Raw genomic sequence first — 18,602 nt, forward strand, 5'->3', positions numbered from 1 at the left:
TTTTAATTAAGGAAAAATCGTCCCTAAACCGAATCATAAACACCCTACACTAGGGTATAGAATGACACAATTATTAGACAAGTATATTAGGAGTATCTGTTTTAAGTAAAATAAAATCATGCCTATTTAGTTATATTTTTTGTTTTGATTCCAGAACAGAACTAGAAATCCTGACCCCTCCCTTGAAAGCGTTTTTCGTAAATTATAAGTAGAAAAGCGGTAGGAACTAGAATAAACAGCGCAGTAGCAATAAATGCAAGAATATTTGGTCCTTGACAAAGCAAAACCTTAGATACTAGTAACACAAAAAACCGAGAAAATGATGAAAAAGGTCCTTAATATATAAAGGATGGATTTATTTTTATCCTTTATATATATACTAGGCAGTGTTGGCCCGTGCTGGTAATGCATTAGAGAATATTGCTTATTAGCTAATAGATTCAGCTAGCATCTAATGAGCTGCACAAAATTGCTTGTTAACTAATTGGTAGATATTATTTACACAACTCTGGGATAAGAGTATTGATTCACGAAGTTATATAGTTGGCACTAGGCACGTGTTAATATTGTTTACATCCATGGCTGCATAATTCATATCACATATGAAAAACTATTTACAGGCTATGTTGTTTACATTTTGAAAACGGTGGTATGTTTTCCGTCCCACATTTTGCCTCCTTTGCAGCGTTCTTCTTAGCAGCGTATGACAAAAATATACTTGTACAATTCTGAAGTGATGTTAACTTATTAGTGCTTATTTTTAAAAGGAAAAGAGAAGGAACACCATAGACAGTCCACACAGACGACGGTCAAACGCAAACAAAAATCACAACCAAATGAGATCCAGCACAGACGTAGATCAAATGAAATATTATTAGGATTGAAGTCATCAAACCGACAATCATTTACCTTAGATTTACTTTGTACTTCCGGGTGCTATATCTTGTGTCCTGCAGGAGTTATTGCCTCTGTATTGTAGGCTTGAACTTTAACTTTCTAAACAATCCGGGAGAAAGCAAATTACATATTTGAGTGAGGAATGGCAGCTTGTTACTTGAAAGCCCTTCAAAGGCTAGCTAGCACTTTAGTAAAAAACTAAGTAAGAAAACAACTTCACATCATTCGTGAGATTTTGCTTTATATTACAAGTATATTCAGATGATGACAAAGGACTATAAAGGAAAAAAAATCAACTTTTATTCTATTGTATTCTGCTTAAAGTAGGCAAAAATCATGAGATGATAATTTTGAATCCAAACATAGTTTTCACCTGGATTGATCACGTCACAATCCTAATTAGCAAGGATCTTGTGCTGATACATAAGCCACCCACAAAGACCTATCAGACCAGAAATCATGAGTTGGTGTCACAAGCAGCATGTAATGAAACAAAGGCCATAAGAAATACTTGCAAAAAGTCATGATAATACTTGTTTATTAAATTCAACGACAAGATAGTTGGTACATACCTAAATTTCTTTCATAAGAATTTTGCTACTTCCTCTTGTTTATTTAATTCTAAATCTGATGCCTTCAAACGCCCCACATAAACAATCTCCAAATCTAGTCTTTCAGCTGCAAAATTAGTGTATCTAAAGCATATTTGTCCCATTCAAAACACCACTTTTTTCCTCCTTATCCCTAAGCCTTCACTTGACACTAATTTGCTACAATGATCATCCTACTTTCATTATAATTAGAGTAGTCCAATCAACACCAAAACCGTCATCAAGATTCAGCGGATTGAAACAAGATCTTGACAACATAATGACAAAACAGAACCAAAAGAACAGGAAAAGACGCAAAAAAAGAAAAACTTAGGTATGAAAAATAAAGACTATTTAAAGATAATGTTGAGAGCTTTGTACCATATAAGATCAAGAAACAACTCAAAGTTAGGATATTGCTATCACCTTTAGCTAATATTGTATGATAAGCTTATGAAATTGCTGTCACCTGAACTCATCACCTAATCATAGCTAATAAACAGATCTCGTCATCAGAGGTCACACCTTTTGCCGAACGTCAGCAGTTCTGAGGTCTGTATGGAAGTATATACCCGATTTACTGAGAAGACCAAACATTTTAAGAGTTCATAAGTAGATGACTTAAAAAAATCTGAATGAAGATCATTGACTCATAATTTCTATATTCAGGCAAACCATATGAATCACACTGGAATTCAGAGTTTCCTATTTGTCCTGTGTTACCATGCTAGTCATCAGCTAATACAAAGGGGGCTATTCCCAAATTCAAACCTAGATTATGGCTATTGGGTTGCACCTGCATGTGGATAGGAAAATATACCATCCGATACGATCAATGCAAGACTAATGGAGTCCTAATTTGCGGAAAAGCCTAAACATACTACCTCCATTATCAGCATCAGTACTTAATTTCCCTTCATATGTGCTTAGCTCAAAATTCGTGAATGCCTCCCTTCTGTTGCATTTTATAGCAGCCTTGTCAAACGCCCTGAGCAAGAGCTAAAGATCAAGTCCAGTCAATGTTGAAGGTGTATGAGACACAGCGTAAAAAGGAGGGGAAGTAAAGTTTCATCATTGGACCTTGCACCTTCTATCTCACTGTCAAACACTCCAAGATAGATATACCTGCAGGCATATCTATAATGACACGATAATATACCAAGAAAGCTTTTAAACAGCTATATCACTGATAATATGACATGCCTAACCAATGGTGGGACAAGCGATAACTCACTTTTTCCCGAGAAATTACCCCATCGCAGGGTGTGACTACTCTGTATTTCGAACCTTGTCTAGAGAAACAAGTGTTTGACATTGTATGTGCACAAACTCTTCCTTTGTGAAGTTTAACATGTCACAAGAAAATAACATTGAACCAAATTCAGTTTCGTAAGTGAGAAAAAAGATCTGACGTAGGTGGCCAAGTCCTCTAAATTTAATCGCTGCACAATCATGTGTCCAGAAATTAATAGGAAAACTTAAGACCATAACAACCTGATTTGTGCTATTTAAATAGTAGCAACGTTATAGCTTCACTACTGAAACTCAAAATCTAACTATTATGTTGTACTCAGCAGCAGCTAAACCCCCCGTAAGATTCAAATTCTCACTAAAAATGTCTAATTGAAGCTCGTGGTTACTTAAAAACATATCTTGTAAAATTTTGCATGCAGAAAGAATTTGGAATGAGACGACCTTGAGATCCAAGTGAGAACATTCATCACCTGTCATAATTCACAACCCTAATGCAGTAATTTAGATTCTTTTTGTTTTTTTCCGTAACTAAGATTTTTATTAATCACCAAAGTAATTACAATAAAGAACCGTAGCTAGGCTATAACTCAGTCTGCTATATAAGTAACTGGACTGTTGCAGAGATAAAGAAGACTGTAAACTACCAGAAAACTAAGCTAAATGTTAAACTGCTGGACCAAAGTCTTTACTCCCCAAAGTAGTGAACACTACTTCTAGTGAAAAGCAAAAAACGAAAAGCAAGAAGATCAAATGAATGTCATTTTCTGTCAACAAAACCAGGTAATGGGAAAGAAATGGAGGAGAAAACAAAAGAAGAAGAAGAAAAATTTAGAGCAAAAGCAACATAAACAAACACAGAACAAACAAAAGAAAAATAGCAGAGAAACAATACTAACCAGAACACTATAAATCCCGACGAATTATTGAGACTACACAAACGATGAAGCTGATTTCACAAGATTTAATTCGGCAGCAAAAATAAGCAAGGAGAAAATCAGAAATGGATTAGGGTTTAATTAAAGAAACACCAAGAGGAGGAAAATGGCAGGGATGAGACGGAGAGGGAGGAGATGATAAGAAAATGACGTGTCTATTCATTACACCCCTAAGGCCTAAGGGATTCACAGCAAAGGACAAAAGTGCCCTTAGATTTGAATTAAATGACGGAAAACAAGCAGGTCGAAACTCAAGCCTTTTCTATATATAATCAAAGAACCCCCAGGGACAAAAAAATCTTCAAAGAACAAAACTTTCTATTGCTAACTTGAAAGCATCAATTTATGGTGAAATACTACAATCTTTCTCCAGTGCATTTTTTTAAAAGAGTTGCATTATATTTGAGCATATCTCTACATGTGAGCCAAACTCACCAAAAAGTCGATAGTAAACACTTATCTGAAGAATAATTACATTCCACTTCATCAGAAGAAAATAGAATACTTCCATTCCACATGTGGAATGCCCCAAATTCAGTAGCAATGTACTAACTTAATATTTGACATTTTTTGATGAAAAACTTAATATTTAACATCTCCACGGTCTAAAGAAAAAAGAGACTTAGATATTAGCAGCATAGAGACAAAAGAAGAATAGTCACCTCAATGATATGTTTCTGAATTAGATCTTCAAGTGTTGCAGCAACCTCTTCAGTGATTACAGAGGCAGCTCTCACATTGTGCTCGAAATCCAGATCAACTTCTAGTGCACTATTTTTGGCCTTCTTGCACCAGTTACCAGCCAATTGAGATTGTTCAAACATACAGACAGAACACGGGATATGTGGTACATATAGCCAGTACAGGTTGATGAAAGAGTCATAGGGAATTATAAAGGAAGAGGGAACAATTAGAAAGGAAAAGCCTTATGAAGATCGTAATGTAGCATCAACAATGAGAGAAAACAATATTGTGAAATTAGCACGAGACTATAGGATAACCGAGTTTCAGTTTTCATCTTGAGTCTGGGCTTGTGTATTCATGAATGGGTGTTTCTTCGAAGAAAATATTTAAAACAAATAAGGGAACTATGAAAGAAATATCTTATATGAAAGAAATATCTTACTTCTCCTTGCATAGTCCAGGTCTTCTCTTCCAAGTTTGCCTTCTCCATATCCTCGATCGTAGTTCGGAGTTTTTCACGCTCCTTTTCATGGGTAGAAAGGCTTCGCTTCTTCTAGAAAGAAGAAATTAAATTATACAGAGGAAACGTTCAGTATAGATCACTTACTCAGTCATCTTCATACAATTTACAACTGAAATGACAGAGTACATGTACATCACAAGGAACTGAATAACAGGGGAATGCATAATTGTAAATGCTACATCATCTAAAAGTCCATATCCTCGATTGTAGTTCAGAGTTTTTCAAGCTCCTTTTCATGGGTAGAAAGGCTTCGCTTCTTCTAGAAAGAAGAAATTAAATTATACAAAGGAAACGTTCAGTATAGATCACTTACTCAGTCATCTTCACACAGTTTACAACTGAAATGACAGAGTACCATGTACATTACAAGGAACTGAATAACAGGGGAATGCATAATTGTAAATGCTACATCATCTAAAAGATGAATAATGGCAGTGTATATAAATACATTCGATAAACATTAACATAGATCAAGAATATAGCTTTGACTTGCATAAATTACTAAATGTATGCTTGTCCGTGCCCTCAACTTCTATTTTTTCAGAATATTTGTATGTGTTTAGCATACATTAGATATTAAAATGGAATAGGAACTTGATTTGCACAAAATAGTAAATGTATGCTTGTCGGTGGCCTCAACTTCTAATTTTTCAGAATATCTATGGGTGTTTAGCATACATTAGTTATTAAAATGGGATAGCAACAATACCAAGTCCATCTTGGGGTGAACAGATCTTTGAGAGACTCGATATAAGCAATTAGCATACGACAAGAGTGCTTGAGTGTTTCACCCTCCTTACTTCAATATCATCATCTTTTGGTGTAGCAAGATAGATATATTAAGTAGCAATTGTATCATAAGTTCCTCTTGATAAATGTAAATCATGTTAGAAGGACAAACTCTTTTTTCATTTCTGAAACGACTATCATTCTGAGGACACGAATTGCCTCTAAGATGAAGGTCTTCTTTTCAAACTAATTTATAGTGTTGTACGTGTCCGTAATCCGTTTTCCTAAATTCCAGCAAGTCTAATATGTTAGGATTACTAAATATGTCAAGATATCACCATGACAATAAAGCTCCTCTAAATCACTCACTTATTAGAGTCGAATCACCTGCATAAAACAAAAGTGAAGAACTTGAAACTATAACCTAGGAAAAGAATCTTCAATCTTTCTGATGCACTAAGGTTCAAATACCAAACATGTATGAGGAAATTTAGACCAAATTACTAATATATATGAAGAAATTTCAATACCAAACTACTGGAAAGAACCAAAAGAAAAACATATATCCACCCAAAGAATAGGAAATGCTAATACCCAGCAGATAGCGATTACCAAAAAAAGAAGGTGCAACAAACATATAAAAATTGCAATGAAAAACTTACTAGAACGAAATGCACACTCTTGGAATGTGTCAACACCGGAGAGGGCAGTGGTATTGTAGAACAAATTTGCGAAATTTTGAAAACCAAAATGAAAAAATGAAAAAAAAAAAAAAAAAAAAAAAAAAAAGGAACATTTTGCGTATTGACTCCATCAGTGGCCTATATATCTTATGCATCAAAATCAAAAGTGTGATCTGAAAGAAGAGTTTTCTGGAATCCTTATCTATCTTTGAGTCGTGATTAGTTATCAAAATGGAGAAAGTAATGAAACAAGAAAACCGAGACATGGTAATAAGTTGAACTTAGGGCACGTGTCCAGCAGAAGTGACATGTGTTTTGGTTGTTTGTGCATAATGTACAGATTAATATTAACATTGATATTCCAGAATTGCCCCTGTTCGTCCCTTTCCTTTTGTACAACTTATCTAACTTCTAAATAAGAAAACTGGATTGTACAATCAAGATGGCCATATACTTAGCGAAGCTAACAATTTTCTTAATGCATGAGCATATAAATCAGACATTTAATATTCTGTTGTTGCGACAGAATCGGTGGAATACAGTCATCCTTGGGTATTGTTTGCAGAGTTTCACCATTTTACGCTGGTAAATTTGAGAAACCCAGAGCAATTGCTATATATTTGCATTATAAACAATTAACTTGCAATTCAGATGTCTTCTATCAGGATTATGCACAATTTATTTACTTAAGCAAGGAAGTCAACATGCAACTGATTGCATATAACACAAACAGAAAACAACTTAAACCTACATTACAAGCTCTTCCAAGCCTTTCACTATACCTAAACAGTAGTAAAAGAAAATTATGAAAGCAAGTAATGTGACTGTTCTACTTTACCTCAAAAGCAAGGAGCTACCAGAGATGAAAAGAGGCAGGCAATAATATATCTCATCAAAGTAAGAAATAAGTCCCGCAAAGTAAAGGCAGAAGTATATCAACAAATGCTTCACAACAGGAAATTATCAACCCAAATTAGCAATGTTAGCGGCAATACTACCTTTGAGTAATGCTAGCTCCACGTGCATTGAATGCTCTGCTTTTCTAAAATGCACAGCTTTTCTTCCAATAAATCAGCTCATTTAGGTTCAGAACTCTTAAAAAAGCAGCTACCTTGTCGTGTCTCATTTCTACCTTGTATCTACAGGGATATAAAAGTGGTTATTTGTGAAAATCAGCTGTAGTGGTATGTAGAAGCAGAAACAGGAAGAGCATATCAGCTAAAAGAGCTGTTGATTAGAGCAAAAAAGAAATCATAGGCATACGCGACAGTCAGCCACCCTGAAAAATCTTCTTTTGTCTCTGATTACCTAAACTTTGAGCTAAAAATTGATGAATCCAATTGGGTAACATAGTAAAACTTTTAGGGCTCAGACTTTGCTGTGTATGAACATGCAAAGAGAAATCGACATTGATATGGCTACAAGACACCGATTTGCAAATGGATGCCGTTTCGGGTTGCCCTGCCAAGATACGGGTCGGATTTTCTCAAAGCAGTGTTATAGACCAGCTCATTTCAAGGGCCAAGAATAAAGAACAGTGCATTTGAAGGCAATCCGTGCACCAAAGAAAAAAAAATTAAAGACCAGCCTTTTGGAGGACAATTCGTGCAATTTCTTCAAGCAGTGCAGTCAGATTATAGCCCAGAAAAAAGCAAATCATCATCCCAGCCCATTTTTCAGGTCAATCAACATCAATAAAACATTTAGGTTCAGAACTCTTAAAAAAGTAGCAGCTACCTTATGGCTCAGATTTGGCTGTTCTACTACAAACATACAAAGAGAAAACAATTACATTAAGTTCCCATTTTTATCAAATCCAGGAACTAAAATCCACAAACAAAAAAACACAGTTCTTAACTTTGCAAGAAAATGGAAGAGAAGTCTCTAATAAAAGTGGGGAATTGACTTGAGCCTTGGGGTGCTCCCTTTCAAGGTCTCAAGTTCGAAACCCACTAGGTGCAAACAATTTCTGAGGGCCATCGGACTGGGGAAACCCTGAATTAACCGTGGTGCACTTGCGGGAAACTCCTTGCCGAGGGCCTGTGCACCCACGGGATTAGTCGGGGCTCAAAGAGACTCGGACACCCGTGGCTAATCAAAAAAAAAAAAGTGGGGAATTCCATAGCTAGACTAATAAAGTTTCCATTTTTTTTATCAAACCCAAAAGCTAAAATCGACAAACAAAAACATACAAATGCAGAAGGAATCTTAGTTTCCAGAAAAACCCACTTGTTAGATTTAAACAACGATCCAAGAATATGAAATATGAAAGTAAAAATCCTAAAAGTGAGGCTAAAAGAAACAAAATTCCACAGCTAGTGAGCTAGACTACTAACCCGTTTGGCCATGAAATTTCACTTTTTTCGGAAAATTTTTTCACTTTATTTGAAAATCAGCATTTGGCCCAAAACACTGATTTCACTTTTAGTACGTTCAACCAACCAAATATTCTTTGCAAAAACTATAATTAAACACAACTCCATACTACATAAAGTTGCCAATTTTTAGGGCTCATATTTTGCTGTTACAACAAACATGCAAAAGAGAAACCAACAGACGCCATGGCTGCAAGACACCGGTTTGCAAAATGGATGTCGTACCGGGTCGCCCCGCCAAGATACAGGTCGGATCTTCTCAGAAAGAAGCAAGCAAATCATCATCACAGCCCCATTAATATGTTCCCCAACTCTTAAATGGGCAATTTGCAGGATTGTCCTTATTTGGGGGTGATCTTAATTTTTGATCCTCAAATCCGTGCTAAATTGCTGCAAAAAGGGGGAAGAATGAGATCGGAGAGGGAAAACAATAGCACGACAAAAAGTGATTGTAACTTACACCGGGAGTGCCAAGAAGAGAGCAAATTTTTAAGTCAAGAAATAAAGCTCGAACCTGGAATGAGCCTTTGATGGAGAAAATACAGTAAAACCCAGAGCACAGATAAGAGGAACAAAAAAGAAAAGTTGTAGAAGATCCCAAAAAGTGATTATGCGGCCCTGATTTTTACTGCCATGGAAGGAGGGCGAAATTACATCTTTGCCCCCGGTCGAAACCAAGCCTTTTATTATATATAATAATAATAATAATATATATACTAGATAGTAATGGCCCGTACATGTCGTGGTAATAATAATAATAATATATATACTAGATAGTAATGGCCCGTGCATGTCGTGAAAGTCTGAAGTTTCATTTTGATTAATTTTCATAGGAAATTGCAGATTAAAAAAGGAAGTGAAATCTAAAGATAAATATTTCAAGTACAAATAGTAATCGTCACTCAAAATTATTTAAATGCAAGGCAAAAAGATTGGTGAAAATGCATGGAACACTAATTTATAAATCTTGCCAAATTTCTATCCACAAGCAGTTCACCATCTACAAGAACAAATAGCTTAGATAACTATGTTGAATGTCCTAACAAGCTTCTACCACTATCCTTGCAAAAACACATCATAACACCCTACTATCCAGCTGTATAAATGCGGGAAGGTGAACTTAAAGCAGGAATGCCGGAAGCCATTATCATAGAGCAGACTCGAATTTTGAAAAGGATGTCTAAAGGCGCATCGAACAAGCTCAGTTCACATCAATGTATATATAGACAATTTAACCAGTAATTTGAAACAAGTCATAGTAAAAGCATGAAAAAAATAGCAAACACTTCAGATAATACAAGTAGTAGAGCAAACTAAATTTTTGGATTTTCCATGACAGTTAAGGCATTGAGCACTTTATACAAAATGATAGACATCAAAAGCATATAAATGCGGCATATACATTGAGAAAAAAATCAAAAGAAGGCTTTAGAAACTGCCACGCATTAGTAACTATTTATGCAACATGTCTTTTAGAAACCACCTCGCATCAGCACCACGTTTCCTTTCTCAGTCACCACTCACCATAACACCTAGAGCTATGAAGTGCAATGTTTTCAAAAGAGAAAAGTGGAAAAAAGCAATAACACTCATGAACTGCAAGTGTGAAGAAAGAAAAATCTGGTAAAGAAGGGAATGAGTGTGTATAAATTACCAATGAATGAACAAACTAACAAAAAAGAATCATCTAAATCTGCTCTAATCCAAAACACTGAAAAGATCATTAGACTCTGTACTTGAAACTCATGTAACGGGGGATTTAAAAGCCATTGCAGAAATTTTAACTAACAAAAGTACCAGAAACAATAGATAAGAAGTCCAAGAAAACTTCCTATGACAAAATCATGCGATGCAATTCGATAACAACTAACGAAATCATAGGATTTTACTTTGAATGCATAAGATAGAATAGTAGAAGAGAAGAGAAAACAAGAGAAACAAACAAAAATATGACTAATTAGTAGAAAAGTACTATGTTTCAGCAATAAACATGCTGGGCATATCCATCTTTTGGATGCAATAGTGCAACATCATCAAAGAGTAAGTAATTAATATATGATACTGATTCTTTCTAAAACAAAGGACCACAAATTTAAACATATGGTACAAATTTACTTCACTGAAATGCATCACAAGTTTGTCAGTGTTGACATTTGTTAAAAGAGGCTGACTCCAGTAGAAAAAGTGACAAGCTAATTCAACCACAATGGCATTACACCAAAAGGAAATAGCTATCTTCCTAAAGAACTATTATACCAAAAGTTATATATCTGGTGAAATCAAGGCAAGGAAATGCTTACAGGCTATAACAAATTGAAAACATCAGCATATCACCAGTATTTCTCTTCTTTCTTATTGTTCTCACAAGCTCCTGGTGCATTTTCCGTTTCGTTTGCCTCGTTTGTAGCGTTCTCTTAGTAGCGTTTGGCAAAAAAAAAATACCTGTACAATTGTGAAGTGATGATCACTTGTTACTGCTTATTTCTCAAAGTAAAAAAAGAAGAAAAACGCAAATAAAACCACAACCAAATCAAAGGGAAACAATAAATCAAATGTTTCATGTATATTACATTTAGCACGGATTTAGATCAAATGAAATATTATTGGGATTGAAGTCACCAAAACAACAAGCATTTACCCTAGATTTACTTTGTATCTTTTGTACTACATGTTTGGTTTTGCAGGAGTTATTGCCTCTGCATTGTAGGCGTGAAGGAGTAAAGGCCATTCACGTCAACACACTTGAAGACATTACCGACAAATTAGATCACTGTCATGCAACATAATACATGTGTCACAAGACGCTACAACATTTTCTAAGCAGTTGACCTAGTTATTTGGGGGAAAAAAATTACATATTTGAGCGAGGAATGTCAGCTTGTTACTTAAAAGCCCTTCGGAGGCTAGCTAGCACTTAAAAGTTATCAAATCTAGGAACTAAAATCCACAAACAAAAAAACTCAGTTCTTAACTTTGCAAGAAAATGGAAGAGAGGAAGGAAGAGAGGAATAAAAAGATAAGGTAGAAAGGGGAGGACGTTGGAGAAGACCGTAGAAAGTGAGTGGTCTGGAGGGCGAAATTACAGTTTTGCCGTTGGTCGAAACCAAGGCTCTTCTATAATATAACACTTGTGAAATGTTGCTTTGCAAGTAAATTTCAGATGATAGGAAAGGAGTTAAAAAAAAAAAAAAACTAACTTTTATTCTATTGTATTTTTTCCTTAACATAGTAGGCAACACCATGAGGTGATAATTTTGAATCCAAACATAGTTTCACTTGGATTAATCAAATAGCTTTCACCTGAATTAATCAACTCATACACCTTATCAGCAAAGATCTTGTGCTGATACATAAGCCACCCACAAAGACCTATCAAACCGGACACCATGAGTTGTGTCACAGGAAACATGTAATGAAACAAAGGCCATAAGAAATGCTATCAAAAGCTATGGTAATACTTGTTTATCTCCAATAACAAGAAAGTTGGTACACCTAAATTTCTTTCACAACAACCGTGCCACTTCCTCTTGTTCATTCGATTCTAAATTTGCCTTCAAACATCCCACGTAAATAGTCTCCGAATCTGGTGACAACTTATCTTTCAGCTGCAAAATTAGTGTATCTAAAGCATATTTTTCCCATTCAAAACACCTTTTTCTTTTCCTCCTTATCCCTATAAGCCTTCAATGGCAACCAATTTGCTACAGTGATCCTCCTACTCTCATTTAAGTTAGAGCCTGACCAACACCAGAACAGTCATAATGACAAAACAGAACCAAAAGAACAGTTAAAAACACAAAAAACAAAAACTTGGGTATGAAGATAAAGACTTTTTCAAGATAAAGTCGAGAGCTTTAGACCATTGAAGACCAAGAAACAGAGCAAACTCTTTCCCTTTTATCGGTGGGTGTTTACATAATCATGGTCCTTTAGCCAATATTGTATGACAGATTTATGACATTGTTGTCACCTAAAATCATAACCTAATCGAAGCCAATAAACAGAACTCATCATCGGAGGTCACACATTTTGCCAACCTTTGGCAGTTCTGAGTTCTATATCAAAGCGTACCACATTTACTTAAAAAACAGACATTTTAAGAGTTCATAAGCAGATGACTCAAAAGATTCTGAACGAAGATCATTGACCTGAAATTACCATGGTTCCTCTATATTCAGGCAAACTATATGAGGCATACTGAAATTCACAGTTTTCCATTTGGCATGTGTTGCCATGCTGGTCATCAGCTAAATAGAGAGGGCCAAGTTCCGATCTGGATTATGGCTCGCACCTGCATGCGGATGGGAAAATATGTAATTCAATACAATAATTACAAGCGTACCAAAAACAGACAACAGTCATAATGGAGTCCTAATATGTGGGAAAGCCTAAACATACTACCTCCATTATCAGCATCAGTACTTACTTCCCCTTCATATGTGCTTAGCTCAAAATTGGTGACTGCCTCTCCTCCGTAGCATTTTATAGCAGCCTAGACATAATCCCTGCGCAAGAGCAAAAACCAAGTCCAGACAATGTTGAAAGAGTAAACGACATAACGTAAACAGGAGGGAAACTCAAGTTTTGATCATTGGATCCTGCAACTTCTATCCCACCATCAAATAGTCCAAAATAGATATACGTGCAGGCATATATTCGATGAGGTAATATTCCTTCTAGTTTATAAAATCAGTATAATGACATGATACTATACCAAAAAAGCTTTTAAATAGCTATCTATATCACTGATAATATAACGTGCCTAAGCAATGGTGGGATAAGCGATAACTCACTTCTTTCCGCGAAACTGCCCATCCGAGCCTCCCATCGTCCACACTGGTGGAGCGTAACTACCCTGTATTTCGAACCTCCTCAAGAGAAACAAGTGCTCTGACATGAAGTAGGTGCACAAACTCTTCCTTTGTAAAGTTTGACATGTCACGAGACAATAACAAAGAATGAAACTCAGTTTCCTAAGTGAAAAAAAAAAAGATCTGAAGTGAAAAAAAAAGAAATGACTTAGGTTGCTCAATGGTTAGCTATCCCACACACCTGCTTTAGATCATTGTGATAATAACTGACATTGAAATTGATATTTGCAGTAGATCCTCTAAATTTAATCACAGCACGATCATATACACTGAAATTAATAGGAAATTTTAACTCCATAACGATTCGATTTTTGATATTTAAATAGTAGTATCATTATAACTGTAGTAATGAAACGCAAAATCCTACTACTATGTCGTACGTAGCAGCAGTTAAACCCCCACTGTAAGATTGAAATTCTCGTTAAAAAATGTCCAATTGAAGCTAGCAATTACTTAAAAAATTTCTTGTAAAATTTTGCATACGGAAAGAATCTGGAATGGAACAACCTTGAGATCCAAGTGAGAACATTCAATTATACACAGTAGTTGAATACAACTTCTGATGAAAAACGAAAAACGAAAAGCAAGAAGACCAGATCAAAAGTCATTTTCTGTCAAGAAAATCAGGTAATGGGGAAGAAACGGAGGAGAAAACACAAGCAGAAGAAAACTGTTGAGCAAAAAGCAACATAAATGACGAACAAACAAAAAATAAATAGCAGAGAACAATACTAACCTGAACACTGTAAATCCTAAAGAATTAATGAGACTAAACACAAACGATGAAACTGATTTCACAAGTTTTGATTCAGCAGCAAAAATAAGAAAGTAGAAAATGGATTAGGGTTTTAATTAATCAAAGAAATACTGAGAACAGGATTACCTGTAAATCTAAAGACTTCAATCACGTATATTTTTTAGCTATAGACCTCAGCCCCGCATTTAGTAGAGCACCACATTAAGCTCAGCTTTTCAAGCTTAGCAGCCACAACAACGAATCCAACATCTGACAAACAGTAAGGTTCTATTCCATTGTCTTCTGAGCCATTTGTTGCAGCCAGAGAGTTGAACCTGATTAGTGTCACATCTTGTTCCCTGCAACAGCTATACAACAGTAACACTAAGCTTAGGTTTTCAAGATGAGTGTATCATCCAGGTACCAAAGCTCAGAAAAGTATCTGCAGTAATACAATGCCTAGCACTATATGGAGCTATCACCAAGAACCATCAAAATATTTGAAAAGACTACGCAACATGATCTGAAACGAAAGGCCATAGCAAAACACATGTATTTTTATTTATTCTGGTGAGGGAAGTGGATTAATTAGTTTCTTATGAATTGTTTCTGCCTTTTTAGACGGATTTTGTTTCCTGGAATCTTGAGATAAAGTCTCCCTGTTAGTGTAAATGAGTAAAGTTGGCTAAGTCTGCTAGCAAAATCATTAGCGATTTTAATACTCCCAATCAATGATATCAACTACACACGACAATCAATATGCACATCTTCAATCAAACAGCTACTTGATACAACTACTTTTCAGACTTATTCATGTCTGATTGAAGCTGTGTTGGAAAACAATAGATGAAGTAAGTATGTATACCGCTCATATGATCTTTAGCTAGATAGTAATTGACATATAATACACCCTAGTCACTTATCGTGGATTTTGATCTCCTTTTCTCTTTCTAATATAAAATATCATCTGTTTTTAACATCAATCAAGCAAGAGGTCAAACGGAAAGAATAAAAATTTCTCCTAGAATCAACTGATGAAAAGTTCAGTCGATCTTAATAAACTGCTAAGCCCCTTGGCAACCCAAAAGACCAAAAAATAAGAGCGGAGGAGCTATTAGGATAAAATGGGAACATATAGCTGCAGTGAAGCAGAAATACTAAGAAATATCACAAGCTAATTCAATAATACATCATCAAAGGTAGAGCTTACAATGTAATTTCTAGAAGAACCGAAAACAACTTTATCCAAAAAGAAACATTTTTTATCATCGCCCTGGACAGCTAACGGGCTTCCATTCTAACATATCGCCTATGTTGCTCGGACTCGGGTGCGGGTGTCGGATACGGGTATGGATCTAGAGGTCAGACTCGGCATGATCTAAATTTTAAGATTCGTGGGTACGGATCCGGGTACGGATACGGGTGCGGGGATTCGGCAAAAATAATTCAAAATTCTAATAATATAGCTACAAGAATATGCCTAGATTATGAGAGCTTTTTGTGGAAGCACCTACATGTAGTTTGTACCAAACATGTGATTCAATCTTCCATTCTACTAGGTGCTAGACTGCGTGCTCCGAGAAACTAGTTAAATTTTCTACATAATATTGAAGGTATGCCATCTCATGTCTTCAAATCTATACTTTTTGTTATCTTGAGAAATCATAATCTCAAAAATTTTCTTTAATTTGGTCATGAATTTCGGTCAAAGTATCCGATCTCTATTGACCGGATCCGACACGAATTCCGTACCCAAACCCGTGTCGTGTCGTGTCGGACACGGGTACGGCGGCAAAAGTGAAGGGTCCGAGCAACATAGCATATCGCTACTTTTTCTCTTATATCAGAAGGAGGTTTTATCAAGAAACCACCTCAAGAACTAATTCATTAAATCTACAACATATATTTCTAAATATTAGCCCGGCCCATTCTCTCTACTCACAACCATCGACCCTTGCAAATCTGAAGGTAAGAGGTATTCAATTTTAAAATGATAACAATACCTACATAACACACTAATCGTCATTTTTTCCACATACAAGTAAAAAACTTTCATTACTAAAACGTAATTAAAGAGGGCAAGAAGATTAAAAAGAAATCCTGATGCGGCTCATGTTATACCAATGGAAGAGACCAAACAACGTTTGGCCAAAGTTGAAAAGCATATGAGAAAACTAAAAAATGTACATCATATTCATTTCCCCTTTTCTGTCCAAATTTAAATAAAAGTGATGAATTACCTTTCTTGCAGATTTGGGTTTGGCAGTAAACTAATCTTTTCAACAATCCAACTATCAACCTGCACAAGAAGAAACCAAAAATGAAATCCTTCAATAAGAATATTAAGCCACTGGTAGGAATGCTTTTACTGCCAAACACAAATTAATCTAGACCAACCGAAAAGATTAACATGGGACCTATAAGTTCTGAATTTCACAGCAAAACTAAAAAGGGGCCTGCTCTTCGATGCTACAGCTTACTTGCGAGAAAACCTTAATGGTCCAACATTTCTTTCACCTGGGCAGATCTAAAACCGACATGTTCATCCTATGATGCCAAACCAACACATTCTCTACAAACGACATCAGTAAGGATCTAAAACCACAGCAGTATCTTGATTGTATCTTACTAGCTAAGCCACTACTCGCAGAGCAGTGATGCTGCAGAAGTTGGAATATTTAAACTATCATAACTATCATAAAAAGCCTGCAAATCTTCAAACCAATGGGAAAGGGGCCTTCAGAATGCAAATTTCCAGACACCAACTCAAATAACCAGTAACTTGAAGCTCTAAACTTGAGTTCTAACCAGTGATGTTACAGGAGAGTTGCATTTATCTCTTAAGGTAAAAGCTAAGAGAGAAAATACAAGAGCAGCACTAACGGAGTCCGAAACGATGAAAAAACAGATGTAGGACCAGACAAGAACCACATGAAACAAAACAAAGCAACGAAAGCATGAATATTACACAGGCGCAACGATGATAGTTTGAGAAGGATCAAAATTTCAGCAGCAAAGAAATCATCATAGACATGCAATTGAGAAACCAAAAAAGAAAATTAATTATACACATGCAATTCAGAAAGCAAAAAGAAAAGAAAGCAACCAATTGATTGTGTGCTCTCAATTGAAATCTGATTTGTGGGAAACCAAATTATTGTACCAACATCAATAAGGTTCAATTTTCATCTCCAAGTACAAATACCCATTAGCCATCGATTAGCATAAAGAACCCACTTACTAAATCTGACAAAAAACACTCGAAATTTAACCTTAAAATAAATTGAAATAGTACCTCAGCATAAGCTACCATGAAAACCCTGAAGCTTGTGAAAATAGGAAGCAAGAGAGAGAGCGATTCAGAATTTCAGAGAGAGTAAGAGTTGATTTTGAAAATATATTAGAGAGTCTCCATCTTCTCAGCTGTGTGTCAGGTATGCTTTTATATCAATGTTGCCCAAAAATTTTTTCTAATCCTCTCCAGATTTTCCAATTTCATGGGTGGTGTTGTCATTACGATTCCCTCTTTCTCCAATGTTCTGAAAGTATATTCGCATTATAGGTCATATATCTGAAAGTACATTCACATTTGCTTAGCTTATGATAATTTTTTCGATAATGTCTACAAATTTCCTGTTTGTATGTGAATTCCTGAGGTCTAATTAGTTTTCTCTATTCTTACTTGATTAGGATCTAAATATCTGATCTATTCTTTTAGGGATTATTCATTTAGAATCTTCGTTTGGCAGCTGGAAGTATATTTGCATTTTTATTTTATTTTTAGTTTTTTTTTTGTTTGATTTTGGATGTTTCATTTATACATATCTGAGTGTTCCTATTTCGTTATGTTTAGTTTATGAAATGTGTACTTTCATGTTGTTATTTGTTTAAGCACCTATATGGAAGTACTTAGCATCTAGAATAAAGATAGTAATCACAGATAGATGGCTTTGATGCAGCCAAGCTATTTCATGAAATTCCTCATAGAAAGGAAAGCATGAATGTTGGTAAGAGAGAGTGGCTTTAAGAACTGTCTTCATTACTAGGCTAATGAAGTTGAGTTATGGGTTTCTTTTTGTTTCCTCTGATCTTGTACTTGTGTCTCAATGGTTTCTGGTGGTGTTTACAGCGAGTTCCCAAATATTGCTAACGACAAATGTTAAATAGATTTTGGAGAGTTTAAAGTTACTACCTATATTGCTGGATGTGCTAACAACCTCCATCTATTTCCTAATTAATTGTACTACTACTTAAAATTTAAATTTCTCAAAAATCGCCATCCTACTATTTAAATATTGATTTGGAAAAAGGTCTGATATATCTGA

General features: G+C 35.4%; 1 long non-coding RNA gene across 38 annotated transcripts; it reads right to left on the bottom strand.

Moving 5' to 3' along the window:
• Window positions 1-494: 494 nt before the first annotated feature.
• On the bottom strand, window positions 495-18,009 carry LOC132613519 (uncharacterized). 38 transcript variants are annotated; one of them, XR_009571990.1, is made up of 15 exons: window positions 17,573-18,002; window positions 16,518-16,576; window positions 13,723-14,645; window positions 13,464-13,589; window positions 13,069-13,175; window positions 12,829-12,961; window positions 10,971-11,112; window positions 8,896-9,060; window positions 7,294-7,434; window positions 4,339-4,913; window positions 2,722-2,822; window positions 2,568-2,612; window positions 1,271-2,475; window positions 910-996; window positions 495-728 (listed from the first exon to the last, which is right to left on the bottom strand). It is a non-coding gene; the product is annotated as an uncharacterized LOC132613519 (long non-coding RNA). The 38 variants fall into 38 exon arrangements; XR_009571989.1 differs by having other exon boundaries at window positions 1,271-2,486; XR_009571991.1 differs by having other exon boundaries at window positions 2,568-2,624.
• Window positions 18,010-18,602: the final 593 nt, after the last annotated feature.

The sequence above is a fragment of the Lycium barbarum genome, chromosome 10, assembly GCF_019175385.1.
Source record: "Lycium barbarum isolate Lr01 chromosome 10, ASM1917538v2, whole genome shotgun sequence".
Taxonomy (NCBI): domain Eukaryota; kingdom Viridiplantae; phylum Streptophyta; class Magnoliopsida; order Solanales; family Solanaceae; genus Lycium; species Lycium barbarum.